Below are 22805 nucleotides of genomic sequence, written 5' to 3' on the forward strand. Positions count from 1 at the left end.
CCACCATCATAATTCAAATTCCATCAATTCTACCTCACAGATATTTCTTAAATCCACCCACTCTCTCTTCACTGCCATACATCACTTTCACTGACAACTCATAGTTGTTCCTTCACTTCCAGTGCAATGATTTTGTACTGCATCCACTAGAGCCAGTGCTGTTGGAGTCCAGCTGGGTCCCCTTGACCATCCAAGTGCACACAACTCCAGGGCGCTGCAGGTTTGGGCTGCTAACAGCTCACACCTACTACACCCCTCTCTGTAGGATTGTTCACAACAGATGGAGCCATATTACCTGGGGATATCTTACCTGGTCACCATCCCTGCCGTGGGGCCGGAAGGGACAACCTATATGGTATAATTCTTTTCAGAGAGCCCTCCTTCAATAAATCATTTCCCCAAGAATCCCCATCTCAGGCTTTACTTCTAGGGAATATGACCTAAGACATCCTTCATATTGACAACAGAGTAATTTATCATTAAAGGCATATTAGATCATGTAATTCTTTGGCATACAATTCTTAAATTTATGTGTTATTATGTCATAAAATCCAAAGACCTTACTGTATCATATAAGCTTTTGCCTGTCCCCTACTCCAAGTGCCTCCCCACAACCAGGCTTTCTACTCTTCCTATCTACTAAACTACTCCACTTCCCCAAAAGCCATGATCTTTCACACTTTTATGTAAGCTCGTTTTTCCCTTTGCCTAAAATTCCTTTCCCCATATTACCTGAATTGCTTAAATAACATCTTCTCCTTGAACATTTCCTGGGCTTTTCTCACCTTCTCAGGCAAAATCAGACACTCCACTCTTTGCAGTCAAATGGTATCGTGTACCTATCTCCATTACATTTCCCTTGTTGTGTCGTATTTTCAAGTTACCACAAGATAATTCAGTGCATGTTTCTGTGAGTTTTATCAGGACAAAGACTGTTTTGGATATCTTTGTATCCCCAGTGACTACCACACTGCCAGGTACAGCATCGTTGGTCAGCAAATATTTGTTGAGTCTTCGGTTCTCTAGCCCTGAGACTGACCTTCCTTTAAAATGCAAAAACCAATCTTGTGGACTCCCTGTTCCACCTTAGCCTACTTCCTAAAAACTTCGGTCTTTAATCAGATTTCCTTCTCCCAGGTATTTCTGGGGTCTCCAACGTGTGGATTGGTGTCCCAAGAATCATTTTGGCTGCCATTTGTCATATCTAGATCTGATTTACTACTAAAGGGTCACTGCTCGGCATCACATAGCCAACGTTTCCAGGCCACCTGGGCACACTAGGTACTAATTCTCCCCAAGTGAGGACACTGACTCTCCCTTAATTTCCCACAGCACAGCCTTAGCAGACTGTGGGGTTCAAGGGATCTTTACTGAAGGTTTAGGAATACCAGAGAAGAGTTACTACATAGGAAAAAAATCCTCAAAACTTGGTGTGAGATCTCATTGCTCCTTGGTGCCATGAGAATCATGGACTCAGACCTCTGAAGGGAATTTCCTTCTGGGCATTTCTCTCCTTATCCCCCAATACACATGCTGCCATGTTTCAAAGTCAACTTAAATCCATGGACAGGAGTTCCCCACCTAGAGACCAGTGAGTGATACCCTCTTCTCTCCAGCAAGAGGAGGAAATCTCTCCTTCTTCTCCTAGTCACTATTAAAACATTCTTTGCAGAGATGCAACTCTGTCCCAGTAAACATTTTACATTATTTTGAGCTTGGTTCCTTCTTGTCTCAAACTGTTCTTTCCAGATCAGGATCTGCACTCTACCTTTGCACAACCAAAGGCATATTGAAATGTCATAGTCCCCCACATCAAAAGAGAAAAAGAACAGTCTCCAGTTCCCCACAATATGAAATATCTACCTCTGCTAGTATCTTTGAAACCGGAAATTTCATTAACGATTAAGTATTCATAAATATTGTGTTCTACACCCCGAGCATAGCACTGCTCAAGTGAATAAATAAACAAATGGATGAAAGAATAAACCAAAAATATCCACATGAAGGGCTCAAGTAAGGCTTTGGGAAAGGGACTTGAAAGAAGGGGATAATGTAAACCTCCAGAGATAGAGGAAGCTCATTCCAGACAAAAGAAATGGCACGAGCAAAGGTCATAGCCAAGCAAACAGAACGTAGATGGCACTTTCTAGGAAAACAAGGAGATTCATGCATAAATTAGGAGGGGTCAGACGGAAGGCAGGTAAGATCACTTCCAGGGCTGAAATCTACTGATTCTATAAGGCTGGGAAGTAATTTGAATTAAAATTTGTATTTAAAGCAATAGACAGTGGTAAACATCTCAAGGTTTTTAATGTAGTCCTATATCAATTTGTAGGTTGCCAAAATTTGATAGAAATGGTTACACCGAAATACGTCATCAGATTTTAGAAAGACTGAAAAAAATTCCAAAATATTAAGAGTGCCTTGACCCTTGGCAGTGAAATAACAGATGAAGTTCTTTTTATTCTTGCTTCTTTATATATTTTTGTGCATCCCAAATTTTCTGCAAGGAGCATATACCAATTTAAGATAAAGCTAAAGAAAAGCATTGCTACAGTATTTATGATTCTTAAAATAAACTATAGAAAGGATCCTGGGTAACAGTCAAATTAAAAGGAAAGAATCTTCATTTAGCAAACTTAGCCCTCTCTAATGGTACATTAGCTGAGACCCCAGTGCTACCCTGTTTCTACTAAAAAGGTAAATCAGTTTTCAAAAGCATTTGCTTTTCAAAAACTGCAGAGAATAGCAATGACAAAGTCAGCATTAAAATCCAGAGTTGTGTCTCCTCTGTCTATACACAAACCACCACATCCTGGTGCAGGTATAGAGACGTAAATATTCCTTTTGAAAATCTTAGCAAGAGCCAGAGACCAGCAGGATGGTATGGAGGGTTTCTCTTCATCCAAGGACCACATCCTCTGGGAACTAAAGCAGGAAAATAGGGGTGTCTGTGTGCAGAGCTTGTGATCTCACCGGCAGGCTAGTTACCAAGAGTACCTAAAAAAGATATTGGAGGAGGCAGGGCAAGACAGCAGCATAGGAACGTGTGGAATTTAGTTAGTCCTCTAGAGCAACTAAATAGCCTGGGGCAACTAGCAAATAGCCTGGAACAACTGTTGGGTGACATCTGTAACTTGACATACATAGTATACCAGAAATGGCTGAGATTGCAGCAAAGAACTGTGAGTTAAGCTCCCCCAAACTGCCATTGGTGTGGCAGGCTGAGTTGGAACACTTCCCTGTGGAAAAAAGAAGCAGTCTACTAGGAGCAAGGGAAAGTAACTCAACCAAGCTCCAACTGTGGTTTCATTAACAAATTTGGACTACTGAATATAAGCTACAAGTAAAGATAAACCAGGAGCAAGCAGGAAAGGAGCCCTGAAGTGTCTCTCAACAGAAAGGAGACAGGACTGATGGGAAAAAATAATAATAACAAATAAAAATAGAGGCTTTTGGAGACAGCTGAGCTCAGAATACTGGAAAATGGCTGTGCCCAAAGAAAAGAGACACATAGAACAGGGTACCAACTCCAGTCAACTAGCAAAACTGGGGGGCTAGGTACTGGTTCTGAAAAGGGGATTCCTTTCTTTTTTCTTTTTTTCACTCATTCTAAGTAGCTCAATATAGAAAGCCTCGGGCATTTACAATTGTCAGCAATAACCCAGGCAATGGTGGAGTTAAGAGAGTCAGAGAGACAAAGGAAGAAGTCAAGTGTAGGAGATAATTCCCTAAACAGCATATCTTCCCTAATAAAATGGGGAGTTAGGCCCAACTTAAGGGGTGCCCTCCTTCAGAGGATTTAGACCCCAGGGCCTGGGAAAAAAATAAACAATTTAAGCTTGCCTTCCAACACTCTCAGCCCCTGGCCGGTACAGGGGTCCACTGAGAATTAGAGGCATCATACCTCTTTACATCAGTGGGGAGCTGTGGGCTGACAAGCACCACCTGCTGGGCAGGAGAGGAAAATCACAGTGTCTAGAGGCCTCACAGGAAAGTCTGACAACCTGCTAGGTCTCATCCTCAGGAAAACTTGATACTGATTATACCCTCCTCCTGAGACCTGGGCCAGTCTGGTCTGGAAAAATCTGATTAGGGTAATCAAGGAAAACAGAGCTTAGACAACAAAAAATTATGAGTCACACAAGGAAAAATGAAGATATGGCCCAGTCAAAGGAACAAACTTACACTTCAAATGAGATACAGGAGTTGAAACAACTAATTAAAGATCCTCAAAAAAATATGCTAAATGAGTTCAAAAATCAAATCAAAGAGTTGATGGAAGATATGACAAAAGAGATGAAGGACATAAAGAAGACATTGGGCAAACTTAAGGAAGAACTTGAAAGTTTGAAAAAGCAATTGACGGAACTTAAGGGAATGAAAGGCACAATAGAAGACATGAAAAACACATTGGAGACATACAACAGCAGAAGTGAAGAGGCAGAAGAAAGGATTCATGAACTGGAGAACAGGACATCTGAAATCCTACACACAAAAGAACAGATAAGGAAAATAATGCAAAAATATGAGCAGTGTCTCAGGGAACTGAAAGACAACATAAAGCACATGAATATATATGTCATGGGTGTTCAAAAAGTGGAAGAGAAGGGGAAAGGGGCAGAAACAATAATAGAGGAAATAATCACTGAAAATTTCCCATCCCTATGAAACACATAAAATTGCAGATCCAAAAAGTGCAGCATACCCCAAAAAGAACAGATCCAAATAGACCTACTTCATGACACTTAATAATAGATTATCAAATGTCAAAGAAAAAGAATTCTGAAAGCATCAAGAGAAAAGCAATCCATCACATATAAGGGAAGCTCAGTAAGAATATGTGCGGATTTCTCAGTAGAAACCATGGAAGCGAGAAGGCACTGTATGATATATTTAAGATACTCAAAGAGGAAAACTGCTGTCCAAGAATCCTATATCTGGAAAAATTGTCCATCGAAAATGAGGGAGAGTTTAAAATATTTTCACACAAACAGAAACTGAGAGAGTTTGTAAACAAGAGAGCTGCTCTACAAGAAATAGTAAAGGGAACACTATAGACAGATAGGAAAAGACAGGAGAGAGAGGTTCGAAGAAGAGTGTATAAATGAAGACCATCAGTAAGGGTAAAAAGAGAGAAAGAAAATAAATAAAAATAAAATAAGACATGACATATAAAATCCAAAAGACAAAATGGTAGACGGTAGACATTATGTTGAGTGAAACTAGCCAGAAACAAATGGACAAATACTATATGGTCTCACTAATATGAACTAACATTAATGAGCAAAACTTGAAAGTTAAAGTTGAGATAGAAAGAGGGTATAGATTAGGAATCTGATGTTGAAGGAGTACATAATGTCAACAGGATGATTGTATAGATCCAGAAATAGATAGCACAATACCGTGTGATGGTAGCACAACATTGTAAGTACTCTGAACAAAGATGAGTGTGAATACGGGTGAAAGAGGAAGGCTAAGGGCATGTATGATACCAGAAAGAAAGAGGATAAAGACTGGACTGTATAACTTAGTGAAGCGTAGAGTTGTCAATGATGGTGATTAAGTGTACTAATATAAGAATGTTTTTACATGAGGGAGAACAAATGAATATCAACATTGCAAGATGTTGAAAACTGGATGGTATAGGGGAAAAAATACAATCAATGCAAACTAGAGTCTATAGTCAACAGCAACATTGTAATATGCCTCCATTAGTTGTAACAAAGGCAATATACCAAAACTAAATGTCTATAAGAGGGAGATATAAGGGAATGGTATGGGATTTTTGGTGGTGGTGGTATTGCACGATCTTTTCATTGTATATATTTTTTTCTTCTGTCTTTTTTATTCTTCATCCTTTTCTCCTCTCCCTCTTTCATTGTAGAAGAAACAGAAATGTCCTCAAAAAGATTGTGGTGGTAAATGCATAACTATATGATTATACTGGGAATCACTGATTGTTTACTTAGGATGGGTTGTATGGTGTGTGAATAAACCTATTTAAAATGTAATTACAGGGATACAAGTGCTGGAGAAAGTGTGGAGAGAGGGATGTACCTATTTACTGTTCGTGGGGAAGTAGAATGATGCAGCTCATCTGGAGGGCAGTGTGGTGGTTCCACAGGAAGCTAACTGTGGGGTTGCCCTATGGTCCTGTAACCCCATTATTGGGTGTATACTTGGAAGAACTGAGAGCAGGGACAAGAAAGGACATTGCACACTGGAGTTTATGGCAGCAGTGTTCATGATTCACAACAGATGGGGGTAACCTAAAGGTACATCGACCAACAAAAGGAATGGTGAACTGTGGTGCCTACATTCAACGGAATATTGAGTGGCAGCAAGAAGGATTGAAGCTGTGATGTATGCAAATAGGTGAATGGGCCTTGAGGACAGTAGGTCGAGTGAAATAAGCCAGAAATGAAAAGAGAAACATTATAACACTTCACTGATATGGACTAACTATAAAGTACAAACTCTGAGAACTGAATCTGTGAGCATGAGTTATCAGGGGAAGGCTTACGTAAAGGTTCCTAGATTGTAAGTTCTTACAACAGTCAAATCTGTTTATGAGTTGTAACTGTTATTTCTAAATTCTGAGATGCTGAGCTGTTTGTGTGTAACCTCGTCAGTCCCTGGAGCTTTGGGGTCTGTATGGTGCCTGGGACTAGGAGCCAGAGTTCGGCAGCTGTGAGGGTTAGCACTGCCCCATGCAACAAGTATTAAAGAGGCTGAAAAGGAGATCAGACTTTGATTAGAGATATGAATGAAATGGACTTGGTTGAGACTGGGGTGGATCAGACTAAAGGGTAGAGGATGATATTAACTGTGTTTTAAAACTTCAGTATCTGTGTGGGACCAAAGGAAGTGATGTGTATTTGGTGCAAAATCTGTAGTTTCTCTAGCACACTATATAATTTAACTTGTATGGTCAATTTACTCAAACACCATAATTACATGGAACCTTGAATAGGGAGTGAGATCTGGTTGGCTTGTACAGGTTAGTGTGAAGACCTGATACATCAGTAATTTGGGCAGAGAATAAAAAGTATTTGGAGGCTGTGATGCCTTTTGCAGCCATCAAGTCTCGATCAGCACTCATGCCAGGGCCTACTGTATCTATTTTGTCCCATGAGATTTCTGGTGTCGCCCTTTGCAACTCACTGAGCAGTTGCTGCTGCCACCCTACCCAAAATGAGTCAACAACTCAGCAATCCAGTCATCATCACAATGCCTAAGAATAAAGGTAAGAGAGGTAAAAATAGGAATAGAGGTAAAAATGAGAATGATTCTGAGAAAAGACGGTGTTTAAAGATGGACAAGAGTATGCACAGGTAATCAAAATGTTGGGAAATGGATAATTAGAAGCAATGTGTTTTGATGGTGTAAAGAGGTTATGTCATATTAGAGGAAAATTTAAAAAAAAAGTTTGAATAAATACCTCAGACATTATATTTGTTGGTCTACAGGACTATCAGGATAACAAAGCTGGTGTAATTTTTAAATACAACGCAGATGAAGCTAGAAGTCTGAAGACATATGGTGAGCTTCTGGAGCATGCTAAAATAAATGAAACAGATACATTTGGTCCTGAAGCTGATGATGAAATCCAGTTTGGTTACATCAGCGATGATGATGAAGACACTGATGATATCTAAATTGAAGTCCGTATTTTATATTAGTTTTTCTGAGGATTGTTCTACAATTTGGACTTAGCTATCATCTGTTAAGAAAAATAAACCTTCATTAAGCAAAAGTGTGGTTTGTTAAAGCAGTTCAATGTTTGGTTTAAAGTATTTATTATATTTCTTTAAAAACTTGTGACTCAAGTATTTCAAGTAAATTGTTAACCCACTTTATTCTTTTGATGTCAGGGAACTGAAGGGTAAATATCTGCTGTTGTAAAAAAAGAAATTCCTTTTCTTCTGTGACCTTTTCCAGCAAATTGATGTATTAATTAAACTGTTTGACATAATTATCATGTATTACGATGAGCCCTAGCATGAACAAGTATGAGTACTGTACAGATCTGCATGTTCCAGTTACCCAGATGTTCTTTTGTGATTTTGATAAAATTTAAGGAAGGCAGAAACCTTCACCTGAAGTCAAAATGATTGAGGGATTTTCATATTTATGTACCATGTGTATTTTATACTAATCTCATACATTCATTTCATCCTTTTTTGTTGCCACTTTCACTAAAAAAAAAGCAATTCCAAAATGCATATTTTAGAACATGGGTTTGAACAGCAGCTTTCAGTTTGTAAGATTAGTAGCTGCAGATACTCAGTTGATAATCAATTATCTTAACTTTGGAAATATGGATACTTAGTTGACAGTGTTTTTATGTAAAGATATAGACAATTTCTCAAACAAAAGACAGATTCAATGTCAAGATACATAGACTATTTTTACTATGCAAAAGTTGTGTTAAAAAAGATGTAATTTTATTTTTAAAAGATGCATATAAGCTGTAAGCTACAGTTTTGAACATTGTTAGCACTTAAATTAGAAATGTACAAATGAAAAGTTAATTTTATAATAACTTTTATAAATTATACTTTTCTCACACTATTGAGTCTGGGGAAGAGGAGGATATCCCCAACTTAATGAAAAGATGTTTTCTAATTTCTGAATGGAATAGCCACAGCTAACTTAAGATCTATAATAAAGAAAATGTCATGTCAAATATATTTTAAACTTACAAAAAAAAAGTATTTGCAAATCCTCCTTGAGGGACTGGGGAAAAGTATGGAAGTATTAAACTTCCCCACCTGGGGGACCCCTGATATTCTCACAAGCACTAGGGACTACCAGTTTAATAGGCTGAACCCTCAATCTTGGAGCTTGCCCTTATGAAGCTTGTTACTGCAAAGGAGAGGCTAAGCCTACTTATAATTGTGCCCGAGAGTCACCCCCAGAGAACCTCTTTTGTTGCTCAGATGTGGCCTCTCTCTCTCTAAGCCAACTCTGCAGGTAAACTCACTGCCCACCCCCCTATGTGGGACATGACTCACAGGGGTGTAAATCTCCCTGGCATCGTGGGACTCAACTCCTGGAATGAGCCTGGACCTGGCTTTGTAGGATTGAGAAAGCCTTCTGGGAAGAGAAATGAAACAAAGTTTCAGTGGTTGACAGATTTCAAATGGAGTCAAGAGGTCATTCTGGAGGCAACTCTTATGCATTACATAGATACCCCTTTTTAGTTTTTAGTTTATTAGAACAGCTAGAAGAAAATACCTGAAACTGTTGAACTGCAATCCAGTATTATTGCTTCTTGCAGACAACTGTGTAAGTATATAGCTTATGTTATGTGACTGTGTGACTGTGAAAATCTTATCACTCACACTCCCTTTACCCAGTGTATGGACAAATGAGTAGAAAAATGGGGACAAAAAGCAAATGCATAATGGGGGGGCACATATGGGATGTTTGGGGTATTCTTTTTTACTTTAATTTTTATTCTTGTTTTTATTTTTATTTTTTGGAAATAATGAAAATGTTCAAAAATTGATTGTGGTGATGAATGCATAACTATATGATGATACTGTGAACAATTGTTGTACACTTTGGATAACAGTATGATATATGAACACACTACAATAAAACTGCATTTAAAAAAAAGAAATTGGATTGGCGATTCCAAGCAACTGTGACTCACACTAGAGGAGGAATGAAAGAGTTCAAAATGATGTGCTTATCAGAAAGAAAGCATTCAAAGAGACATGAAAAAGGAGGCCATTGAGTTGAGATCTGGCCTGGTCCAGGGGCTAAAAGAAATCCTTCATGAGCTCAGGAATCATCACAAAGATTAATGCCGACCCACTTGGAGAGGTTGAGGCATCATTTGGAAGGACGGAAGCATCAAAATGAAATACCTGAGCAAGCCTAAAAGGTGACAAAACAATGCCTGGAAACAAGAAGACAATGGAGGGGCTGTGTGATCATTCAAAGTGAACATGTGGAGAAGGCAAAGGTGGATGGTTAGATGGAAAGAGCTGCCAGTGGGAAGACCTGGATGAAGGATGGCATGATCGAGTGGTGCAGAGGAAAAGGAGTATCTAATGAAAAGGTCATTGTGCCAGGTGCAAACTTCTCTGTGACCTTCTCAGCCACCTGGCCAGTAATTCTTCAGGACAAAGAAGAAATGATCTGCCAGATTTGAGCAGAGCACCATGATTATGTTAGGGGGCCCTAGGGGGCTCTAGGTCAGCATGTATCTCTATAGATACTAAAAGAAATTTGGAAATAAGTCAGTGGATTGAAACCATGGAATTGAGTCTAAAAGCAAAAAGGAGTAGCAAATGTTCATGGAAATAATCTGCTTAGGAAAAACAGTTTAGCAGACCAAAGGATTTTCTAGATTAGGGCAAGAGTCATATTAGAACTTTGGGCTTGGTAACTGTGGAATTGCCCTGCCTTGAGCATCCAAACTGATGTAAAATCCGTGAAAAGTATATTAAGGGAATCCCAATTCCACTGAGAAGGCTAAAAAAGAGGTCTTCAAATCGAAAATGGGAAACAAAGTGAAAACTTGCCCATTTCCTTAGTATTCTGGAGAGAGAGGGAGGATGAAGCCCCAGGATATTGAGAAAGGCTGGAGTTAACCAAAATTAAAGCAAAAGCCATGTTACAGCTATGTAGAGACCTCCAAGGCAGATGAACTTCATTTTTCTTTTAAATGATTTTATAATCTCAAATAACATTTGTGATCTATTTCTACTAAATTGGGATCTATTCATTCTGTATCACATAGGAAATAGCATATGCAAAAGCACTTTCATAATAACATACATAGAAGCAGCAGGAACAATGTCTGGCACATAATGGTTACTCAATAGATACCATATAGTCATTCACTTACTTATACATTCCCTCAGCAATATCTATTAAGTGCCTACTATAGGCACAGCATGGTTCTAGGCACTAAGAATTCACCATTTGAAAAAGAAAAGACAAAGTCCTTACAGAGTTTACATTCCAGTGGGGGCAACAGTTAAATATACAAAAGTATATATACAGGAGGGGCAAGATGGCGGATTGGTGAGGTGTATGTTTTAGTTACTCCTCCAGGAAAGTAGGTAGAAAGCCAGGAACTGCGTGGACTGGACACCGCAGAGCAATTTGACTTTGAGCATACTTCATACAACACCCATGAACATGTCGAACTGCTGAGATCAGCAAAATCTGTAAGTTTTTGCAGCCAGGGGACCCGTGCCCCTCCCTGCCAGGCTCAGTCCCATGGGAGGAGGGGCCGTCAGCACTGGGAACAAGAAGGGAGAACTGCAGTGGCAGCTCTTATCAGAAACTCATTCTACTGATCCAAACTCCAATCATAGATAGACTGAGACCAGACACCAGAGAACTGAGAGCAGACAGCCCAGCACAGAGGAGACAGGAATGGCAAGAAACAGCAAGAAAAGCCCAAAAAGAAAAGCAGAGGCTTTTTGGAGTTCTGGTGAACATAGAAAGGGGAAGGGCAGAGCTCAGACCCTGAGGCTCATATACAAATCCCAAAGAAAAACTGAGCTCTCTGGCCCCTGGACTTTACCTTAAAGGCCCTAATTGCTTTGTCTCTTAGCATTTCAATAACCCATTAGATCTTCCAGGAAGGCCCCTTTTTTTTTTTTTTTTTTTTTCTCTTTCTAAAACAATTACTCTAAGAAGCCCAATACAGAAAGCCTCAAAGGCTTGCAATTTGGGCAGGTCAAGATAAGAGCAGAACTAAGAGAGCTCTGAGACAAAAGGCAATAATCCAGTGGCTGAGAAAATTCACTAAACACCACAACTTCCCAAGAAAAGGGGGAGTCCACTCAGCAGACTGGGAGCCTCCCTACACAGCCCTGCAGCCCAGAACTGCCCTGGGGGGATGGCACTCACCTGTGACATAGCACAGTCATCCCTCAACAGAGGACCAGGGGGTGCACGGCCTGGAAGAGGGACCCATTCGCAAGTCTCAGAGGCCATACCAAGGACTTGTGGGTCAGCAGCAGAGGCAAACTGTGGCAGGACTGAACTGAAAGATTAGACTATTGCAGCAGCTTTAAAACTCCAGGAACACCAGGGAGATATGATTGTTAGAGCCGCCCCCCCTCCCTGACTGCCCAGACACATGCCCCATATACAGGGTGGGCAATACCAACTACACACGCAAGCTTGGTACACCAATTGGACCCCACAAGACTCACTCCCCCACTCACCACAAAGGAAAACGGGGAAGAACTGGCTTGAGGGGAACAGGTGGCTCATGGACACCACCTGCTGGTTAGTGAGATAAAGTGTATTCCACGAAGCTGTAGATCAGACAAATTAGAGATAAGGATTTCAATTGGTCTACAAATCCTAAAAGAACCCTATAAAGTTAAGCAAATGCCAAGAGGCCAAAAACAAGAGAAAATTTTAAAACATATGAAAAAAACAGGCGATATGGATAACCCAAGCCCAAGCACCCAAATCAAAAAATCAGACGAGATACAGTACCTAGAGCAACTAATCAAAGAACTAAAGATGAATGAGGAGACCATGGCATGGGATATAAAGGACATGAAAAAGAGCATGGCACAGGATATAAAGGACATCAAGAAGACCCTAGAAGATCATAAAGAAGACATTGCAAGACTAAATAAAAAAATAGATGATCTTATGGAAATTAAAGAAACTGTTGACCAAATTAAAAAGATTCTGGACACTCATAGTACAAGACTAGAGGAAGCTGAACAACGAATCAGTGACCTGGAAGATGGCAGAATGGAAAATGAAAGCACAAGAGAAACAATGGGGAAAAAAATCAAAGAAATTGAAAGAGACCTCAGGGATATGATAGATAATATAAAACATCCAAATATAAGACTCATTGGTGTCCCAGAAGGGGAAGAAAAGGGTAAAGGTCTTGGAAGAGTATTCAAAGAAATTGTTGGGGAAAACTTCCCAAATCTTCTAAACACCATAAATACACAAATCATAAATGCCCAGCAAACTCCAAATAGAATAAATCCAAATAAACCCACTCCAAGACATGTTCTGATCACACTGTCAAATACAGAAGAGAAGGAGCAAGTTCTGAAAGCAGCAAGAGAAAAGCAATTCACCACATACAAAGGAAACAGCATAAGACTAAGTAGTGACTACTCAGCAGCCACCATGGAGGCAAGAAGGAAGTGGCATGACATATTTAAAATTCTGAGTGAAAAAAGTTTCCAACCAAGAATACTTTATCCAGCAAAGCTCTCCTTCAAATTTGAGGGAGAGCTTAAATTTTTCACAGACAAACAAATGCTGACAGAATTTGTTAACAAGAGACCTGCCCTACTGGAGATACTAAAGGGAGCCCTACAGACAGAGAAACAAAGACAGGACAGAGAAACTTGGAGAAAGGTTCAGTACTAAAGAGATTCAGTATGGGTACATTAAAAGATATTAATAGAGAGAGGGAAAAATATATATGACAAACATAAACCAAAGGATAAGATGGCCGATTCAAGAAATGCCTTCACGGTTATTACGTTGAATGTAAATGGATTAAACTCCCCAATTAAAAGATATAGATTCGCAGAATGGATCAAAAAAAATGAACCATCAATATGTTGCATACAAGAGACTCATCTTAGACACAGGCACACAAAGAAACTGAAAGTGAAAGGATGGAAAAAAATATTTCATGCAAGCTACAGCCAAAAGAAAGCAGGTGTAGCAATATTAATCTCAGATAAAATAGACTTCAAATGCAGGGATGTTTTGAGAGACAAAGAAGGCCACTACATACTAATAAAAGGGGCAATTCAGCAAGAAGAAATAACAATCGTAAATGTCTATGCACCCAATCAAGGTGCCACAAAATACATGAGAGAAACATTGGCAAAACTAAAGGAAGCAATTGATGTTTCCACAATAATTGTGGGAGACTTCAACACATCACTCTCTCCTATAGATAGATCAACCAGACAGAAGACCAATAAGGAAATTGAAAACCTAAACAATCTGATAAATGAATTAGATTTAACAGACATCTACAGGACATTACATCCCAAATCACCAGGATACACATACTTTTCTAGTGCTCATGGAACTTTCTCCAGAATAGATCATATGCTGGGACATAAAACAAGCCTCTGTAAATTTAAAAAGATTGAAATTATTCAAAGCACATTCTCTGACCACAATGGAATACAATTAGAAGTCAATAACCATCAGAGACTTAGAAAATTCACAAATACCTGGAGGTTAAACAACACACTCCTAAACAATCAGTGGGTTAAAGAAGAAATAGCAAGAGAAATTGCTAAATATATAGAGACAAATGAAAATGAGAACACAACATACCAAAACCTATGGGATGCAGCAAAAGCAGTGCTAAGGGGGAAATTTATAGCACTAAACGCATATATTAAAAAGGAAGAAAGAGCCAAAATCAAAGAACTAATGGATCAACTGAAGAAGCTAGAAAATGAACAGCAAACCAATCCTAAACCAAGTACAAGAAAAGAAATAACAAGGATTAAAGCAGAAATAAATGACATAGAGAACAAAAAAACAATAGAAAGGATAAATATCACCAAAAGTTGGTTCTTTGAGAAGATCAACAAGATTGACAAGCCCCTAGCTAGACTGACAAAATCAAAAAGAGAGAAGACCCATATAAACAAAATAATGAATGAAAAAGGTGACATAACTGCAGATCCTGAAGAAATTAAAAAAATTATAAGAGGATATTATGAACAACTGTATGGCAACAAACTGGATAATGTAGAAGAAATGGACAATTTCCTGGAAACATATGAACAACCTAGACTGACCAGAGAAGAAATAGAAGACCTCAACCAACCCATCACAAGCAAAGAGATCCAATCAGTCATCAAAAATCTTCCCACAAATAAATGCCCAGGGCCAGATGGCTTCACAGGGGAATTCTACCAAACTTTCCAGAAAGAACTGACACCAATCTTACTCAAACTCTTTCAAAACATTGAAAAAAATGGAACACTACCTAACTCATTTTATGAAGCTAACATCAATCTAATACCAAAACCAAGCAAAGATGCTACAAAAAAGGAAAACTACCGGCCAATCTCCCTAATGAATATAGATGCAAAAATCCTCAACAAAATACTTGCAAATCGAATCCAAAGACACATTAAAAAAATCATACACCATGACCAAGTGGGGTTCATTCCAGGCATGCAAGGATGGTTCAACATCAGAAAAACAATCAATGTATTACAACACATTAAAAACTCGAAAGGAAAAAATCAATTGATCATCTCAATAGATGCTGAAAAAGCATTTGACAAAATCCAACATCCCTTTTTGATAAAAACACTTCAAAAGGTAGGAATTGAAGGAAACTTCCTCAACATGATAAAGAGCATATATGAAAAACCCACAGCCAGCATAGTACTCAATGGTGAGAGACTGAAAGCCCTCCCTCTAAGATCAGGAACAAGACAAGGATGCCCGCTGTCACCACTGTTATTCAACATTGTGCTGGAAGTGCTAGCCAGGGCAATCCGGCAAGACAAAGAAATAAAAGGCATCCAAATTGGAAAAGAAGAAGTAAAACTGTCATTGTTTGCAGATGATATGATCTTATATCTAGAAAACCCTGAGAAATCAACGATACACCTACTAGAGCTAATAAACAAATTTAGCAAAGTAGCGGGATACAAGATTAATGCACATAAGTCAGTAATGTTTCTATATGCTAGAAATGAACAAACTGAAGAGACACTCAAGAAAAAGATACCATTTTCAATAGCAACTAAAAAAATCAAGTACCTAGGAATCAACTTAACCAAAGATGTAAAAGACCTATACAAAGAAAACTACATAACTCTACTAAAAGAAATAGAAGGGGACCTTAAAAGATGGAAAAATATTCCATGTTCATGGATAGGAAGGCTAAATGTCATTAAGATGTCAATTCTACCCAAACTCATCTACAGATTCAATGCAATCCCAATCAAAATTCCAACAACCTACTTTGCAGACTTGGAAAAGCTAGTTATCAAATTTATTTGGAAAGGGAAGATGCCTCGAATTGCTAAAGACACTCTAAAAAAGAAAAACGAAGTGGGAGGACTTACACTCCCTGACTTTGAAGCTTATTATAAAGCCACAGTTGCCAAGACAGCATGGTACTGGCACAAAGATAGACATATAGATCAATGGAATCGAATTGAGAATTCAGAGATAGACCCTCAGATCTATGGCCGACTGATCTTTGATAAGGCCCCCAAAGTCACCGAACTGAGCCATAATGGTCTTTTCAACAAATGGGGCTGGGAGAGTTGGATATCCATATCCAAAAGAATGAAAGAGGACCCCTACCTCACCCCCTACACAAAAATTAACTCAAAATGGACCAAAGATCTCAATATAAAAGAAAGTACCATAAAACTCCTAGAAGATAATGTAGGAAAACATCTTCAAGACCTTGTATTAGGAGGCCACTTCCTAGACTTTACACCCAAAGCACAAGCAACAAAAGAGAAAATAGATAAATGGGAACTCCTCAAGCTTAGAAGTTTCTGCACCTCAAAGGAATTTCTCAAAAAGGTAAAGAGGCAGCCAACTCAATGGGGGAAAAAATTTTTGGAAACCATGTATCTGACAAAAGACTGATATCTTGCATATACAAAGAAATCCTACAACTCAATGACAATAGTACAGACAGCCCAATTATAAAATGGGCAAAAGATATGAAAAGACAGTTCTCTGAAGAGGAAATACAAATGGCCAAGAAACACATGAAAAAATGTTCAGCTTCACTAGCTATTACAGAGATGCAAATTAAGACCACAATGAGATACCATCTAACACCGGTTAGAATGGCTGCCATTAAACAAACAGGAAACTACAAATGCTGGAGGGGATGTGGAGAAATTGGAACTCTTATTCATTGTTGGTGGGACTGTATAATGGTTCAGCCACTCTGGAAGTCAGTCTGGCAGTTCCTTAGAAAACTAGATATAGAGCTACCATTCGATCCAGCGATTGCACTCCTCGGTATATACCCGGAAGATCGGAAAGCAGTGACACGAACAGATATCTGCACGCCAATGTTCATAGCAGCATTATTCACAATTGCCAAGAGATGGAAACAACCCAAATGTCCTTCAACAGATGAGTGGATAAATAAAATGTGGTATATACACACGATGGAATACTACGCGGCAGTAAGAAGGAACGATCTGGTGAAACATATGACAACATGGATGAACCTTGAAGACATAATGCTGAGCGAAATAAGCCAGGCACAAAAAGAGAAATATTATATGCTACCACTAATGTGAACTTTGAAAAATGTAAAACAAATGGTTTATAATGTAGAATGTAGGGGAACTAGCAGTAGAGAGCAATTAAGGAAGGGGGAACAATAATCCAGGAAGAACAGATAAGCTATTTAACGTTCTGGGGATGCCCAGAAATGACTATTGTCTGTTAATTTCTGATGGTTGTAGTAGGAACAAGTTCACTGAAATGTTGCTATATTATGTAACTTTCTTGGGGTAAAGTAGGAACATGTTGGAAGTTAAGCAGTTATCTTAGTTTAGTTGTCTTTTTCTTACTCCCTTGCTATGGTCTCTTTGAAATGCTCTTTTATTGTATGTTTGTTTTCTTTTTAACTTTTTTTTTCATACAGGTGATTTGAAAAAAGAAGGGAAAGTTAAAAAAAAAAAAAAAAAAAAAAAAAAAAAAAATAAAGAGATTCAGTATGGGTACATTAAAAGATATTAATAGAGAGAGGGAAAAATATATATGACAAACATAAACCAAAGGATAAGATGGCCGATTCAAGAAATGCCTTCACGGTTATTACGTTGAATGTAAATGGATTAAACTCCCCAATTAAAAGATATAGATTCGCAGAATGGATCAAAAAAAATGAACCATCAATATGTTGCATACAAGAGACTCATCTTAGACACAGGCACACAAAGAAACTGAAAGTGAAAGGATGGAAAAAATATTTCATGCAAGCTACAGCCAAAAGAAAGCAGGTGTAGCAATATTAATCTCAGATAAAATAGACTTCAAATGCAGGGATGTTTTGAGAGACAAAGAAGGCCACTACATACTAATAAAAGGGGCAATTCAGCAAGAAGAAATAACAATCGTAAATGTCTATGCACCCAATCAAGGTGCCACAAAATACATGAGAGAAACATTGGCAAAACTAAAGGAAGCAATTGATGTTTCCACAATAATTGTGGGAGACTTCAACACATCACTCTCTCCTATAGATAGATCAACCAGACAGAACACCAATAAGGAAATTGAAAACCTAAACAATCTGATAAATGAATTAGATTTAACAGACATATACAGGACATTACATCCCAAATCACCAGGATACACATACTTTTCTAGTGCTCACGGAACTTTCTCCAGAATAGATCATATGCTGGGACATAAAACAAGCCTCAATAAATTTAAAAAGATTGAAATTATTCAAAGCACATTCTCTGACCACAATGGAATACAATTAGAAGTCAATAACCATCAGAGACTTAGAAAATTCACAAATACCTGGAGGTTAAACAACACACTCCTAAACAATCAGTGGGTTAAAGAAGAAATAGCAAGAGAAATCGCTAAATATATAGAGACGAATGAAAATGAGAACACAACATACCAAAACCTATGGGATGCAGCAAAAGCAGTGCTAAGGGGGAAATTTATAGCACTAAACGCATATATTAAAAAGGAAGAAAGAGCCAAAATCAAAGAACTAATGGATCAACTGAAGAAGCTAGAAAATGAACAGCAAACCAATCCTAAACCAAGTACAAGAAAAGAAATAACAAGGATTAAAGCAGAAATAAATGACATAGAGAACAAAAAAACAATAGAAAGGATAAATATCACCAAAAGTTGGTTCTTTGAGAAGATCAACAAGATTGACAAGCCCCTAGCTAGACTGACAAAATCAAAAAGAGAAAAGACCCATATAAACAAAATAATGAATGAAAAAGGTGACACAACTGAAGATCCTGAAGAAATTAAAAAAATTATAAGAGGATATTATGAACAACTGTATGGCAACAAACTGGATAATGTAGAAGAAATGGACAATTTCCTGGAAACATATGAACAACCTAGACTGACCAGAGAAGAAACAGAAGACCTCAACCAACCCATCACAAGCAAAGAGATCCAATCAGTCATCAAAAATCTTCCCACAAATAAATGCCCAGGGCCAGATGGCTTCACAGGGGAATTCTACCAAACTTTCCAGAAAGAACTGACACCAATCTTACTCAAACTCTTTCAAAACATTGAAAAAAATGGAAAACTACCTAACTCATTTTATGAAGCTAACTTCAATCTAATACCAAAACCAGGCAAAGATGCTACAAAAAAGGAAAACTACCGGCCAATCTCCCTAATGAATATAGATGCAAAAATCCTCAACAAAATACTTGCAAATCGAATCCAAAGACACATTAAAAAAATCATACACCATGACCAAGTGGGGTTCATTCCAGGCATGCAAGGATGGTTCAACATAAGAAAAACAATCAATGTATTACAACACATTAAAAACTCGAAAGGGAAAAATCAATTGATCATCTCAATAGATGCTGAAAAAGCATTTGACAAAATCCAACATCCCTTTTTGATAAAAACACTTCAAAAGGTAGGAATTGAAGGAAACTTCCTCAACATGATAAAGAGCATATATGAAAAACCCACAGCCAGCATAGTACTCAATGGTGAGAGACTGAAAGCCTTCCCTCTAAGATCAGGAACAAGACAAGGATGCCCGCTGTCACCACTGTTATTCAACATTGTGCTGGAAGTGCTAGCCAGGGCAATCCGGCAAGACAAAGAAATAAAAGGCATCCAAATTGGAAAAGAAGAAGTAAAACTGTCACTGTTTGCAGATGATATGATCTTATATCTAGAAAACCCTGAGAAATCAACGATACACCTACTAGAGCTAATAAACAAATTTAGCAAAGTAGCGGGATACAAGATTAATGCACATAAGTCAGTAATGTTTCTATATGCTAGAAATGAACAAACTGAAGAGACACTCAAGAAAAAGATACCATTTTCAATAGCAACTAAAAAAATCAAGTACCTAGGAATAAACTTAACCAAAGATGTAAAAGACCTATACAAAGAAAACTACATAACTCTACTAAAAGAAATAGAAGGGGACCTTAAAAGATGGAAAAATATTCCATGTTCATGGATAGGAAGGCTAAATGTCATTAAGATGTCAATTCTACCCAAACTCATCTACAGATTCAATGCAATCCCAATCAAAATTCCAACAACCTACTTCGCAGACTTGGAAAAGCTAGTTATCAAATTTATTTGGAAAGGGAAGATGCCTCGAATTGCTAAAGACACTCTAAAAAAGAAACACGAAGTGGGAGTACTTACACTCCCTGACTTTGAAGCTTATTATAAAGCCACAGTTGCCAAAACAGCATGGTACTGGCACAAAGATAGACATATAGATCAATGGAATCGAATTGAGAATCAGAGATAGACCCTCAGATCTATGGCCGACTGATCTTTGATAAGGCCCCCAAAGTCACCGAACTGAGCCATAATGGTCTTTTCAACAAATGGGGCTGGGAGAGTTGGATATCCATATCCAAAAGAATGAAAGAGGACCCCTACCTCACCCCCTACACAAAAATTAACTCAAAATGGATCAAAGATCTCAATATAAAAGAAAGTACCATAAAACTCCTAGAAGATAATGTAGGAAAACATCTTCAAGACCTTGTATTAGGAGGCCACTTCCTAGACTTTACACCCAAAGCACAAGCAACAAAAGAGAAAATAGATAAATGGGAACTCCTCAAGCTTAGAAGTTTCTGCACCTCAAAGGAATTTCTCAAAAAGGTAAAGAGGCAGCCAACTCAATGGGAAAAAATTTTTGGAAACCATGTATCTGACAAAAGACTGATATCTTGCATATACAAAGAAATCCTACAACTCAATGACAATAGTACAGACAGCCCAATTATAAAATGGGCAAAAGATATGAAAAGACAGTTCTCTGAAGAGGAAATACAAATGGCCAAGAAACACATGAAAAAATGTTCAGCTTCACTAGCTATTACAGAGATGCAAATTAAGACCACAATGAGATACCATCTAACACCGGTTAGAATGGCTGCCATTAAACAAACAGGAAACTACAAATGCTGGAGGGGATGTGGAGAAATTGGAACTCTTATTCATTGTTGGTGGGACTGTATAATGGTTCAGCCACTCTGGAAGTCAGTCTGGCAGTTCCTTAGAAAACTAGATATAGAGCTACCATTCGATCCGGCGATTGCACTTCTCGGTATATACCCGGAAGATCGGAAAGCAGTGACACGAACAGATATCTGCACGCCAATGTTCATAGCAGCATTATTCACAATTGCCAAGAGATGGAAACAACCCAAATGTCCTTCAACAGATGAGTGGATAAATAAAATGTGGTATATACACACGATGGAATACTACGCGTCAGTAAGAAGGAACGATCTCGTGAAACATATGACAACACAGATGAACCTTGAAGACATAATGCTGAGTGAAATAAGCCAGGCACAAAAAGAGAAATATTATATGCTACCACTAATGTGAACTTTGAAAAATGTAAAACAAATGGTTTATAATGTAGAATGTAGGGGAACTAGCAGTAGAGAGCAATTAAGGAAGGGGAAACAATAATCCAAGAAGAACAGATAAGCTATTTAACGTTCTGGGGATGCCCAGAAATGACTATGGTCTGTTAAATTCTGATGGATATAGTAGGAACAAGTTCACTGAAATGTTGCTATATTATGTAACTTTCTTGGGGTAAAGTAGGAACATGTTGGAAGTTAAGCAGTTATCTTAGGTTAGTTGTCTTTTTCTTACTCCCTTGTTATGGTCTCTTTGAAATGTTCTTTTATTGTATGTTTGTTTTCTTTTTAACTTTTTTTTTCATACAGTTGATTTAAAAAAGAAGGGAAAGTTAAAAAAAAAAAAAAAGAAAGAAAGAAAAACAAGGAAAAAAAAAAAAGATGTAGTGCCCCCTTGAGGAGCCTGTGGAGAGTGCAGGGGTATTCGCCTAACCCACCTCCATGGTTGCTAACATGACCACAGACATAGGGGACTGGTGGTTTGATGGGTTGAGCCCTCTACCGTAAGTTTTACCCTTGGGAAGACAGTTGCTGCAAAGGAGAGGCGAGGCCTCCCTATATTTGTGCCTGAGAGTCTCCTCCTGAATGCCTCTTTGTTGCTCAGATGTGGCCCTCTCTCTCTGGCTAAGCCAACTTGAAAGGTGAAATCACTGCCCTCCCCCCTACGTGGGATCAGACACCCAGGGGAGTGAATCTCCCTGGCAACGTAGAATATGACTCCCGGGGAGGAATGTAGACCCGGCATCGTGGGATGGAGAACATCTTCTTGACCAAAAGCGGGATGTGAAAGGAAATGAAATAAGCTTCAGTAGCAGAGAGATTCCAAAACGAGCCGAGAGGTCACTCTGGAGGGCACTCTTATGCACACTTTAGACAACCCTTTTTAGGTTCTAAAGAATTGGGGTAGCTGGTGGTGGATACCTGTAACTATCAAACTACAACCCAGAACCCATGAATCTCGAAGACAGTTGTATAAAAATGTAGCTTATGAGGGGTGACAATGGGATTGGGAAAGCCATAAGGACCACACTCCACTTTGTCTAGTTTATGGATGGATGAGTAGAAAAATAGGGGAAGGAAACAAACAGACAAAGGTACCCAGTGTTCTTTTTTACTTCAATTGCTCTTTTTCACTCTAATTATTATTCTTGTTATTTTTGTGTG

General features: G+C 38.4%; 1 pseudogene; it reads left to right on the plus strand.

Moving 5' to 3' along the window:
- Positions 1 to 7233: 7233 nt before the first annotated feature.
- LOC119533350 lies at positions 7234 to 7661 on the plus strand (annotated as a pseudogene).
- The last annotated feature ends 15144 nt before the right edge of the window (positions 7662 to 22805 follow it).

This window comes from Choloepus didactylus, chromosome 4 (assembly GCF_015220235.1).
Source record: "Choloepus didactylus isolate mChoDid1 chromosome 4, mChoDid1.pri, whole genome shotgun sequence".
NCBI lineage: Eukaryota > Metazoa > Chordata > Mammalia > Pilosa > Megalonychidae > Choloepus > Choloepus didactylus.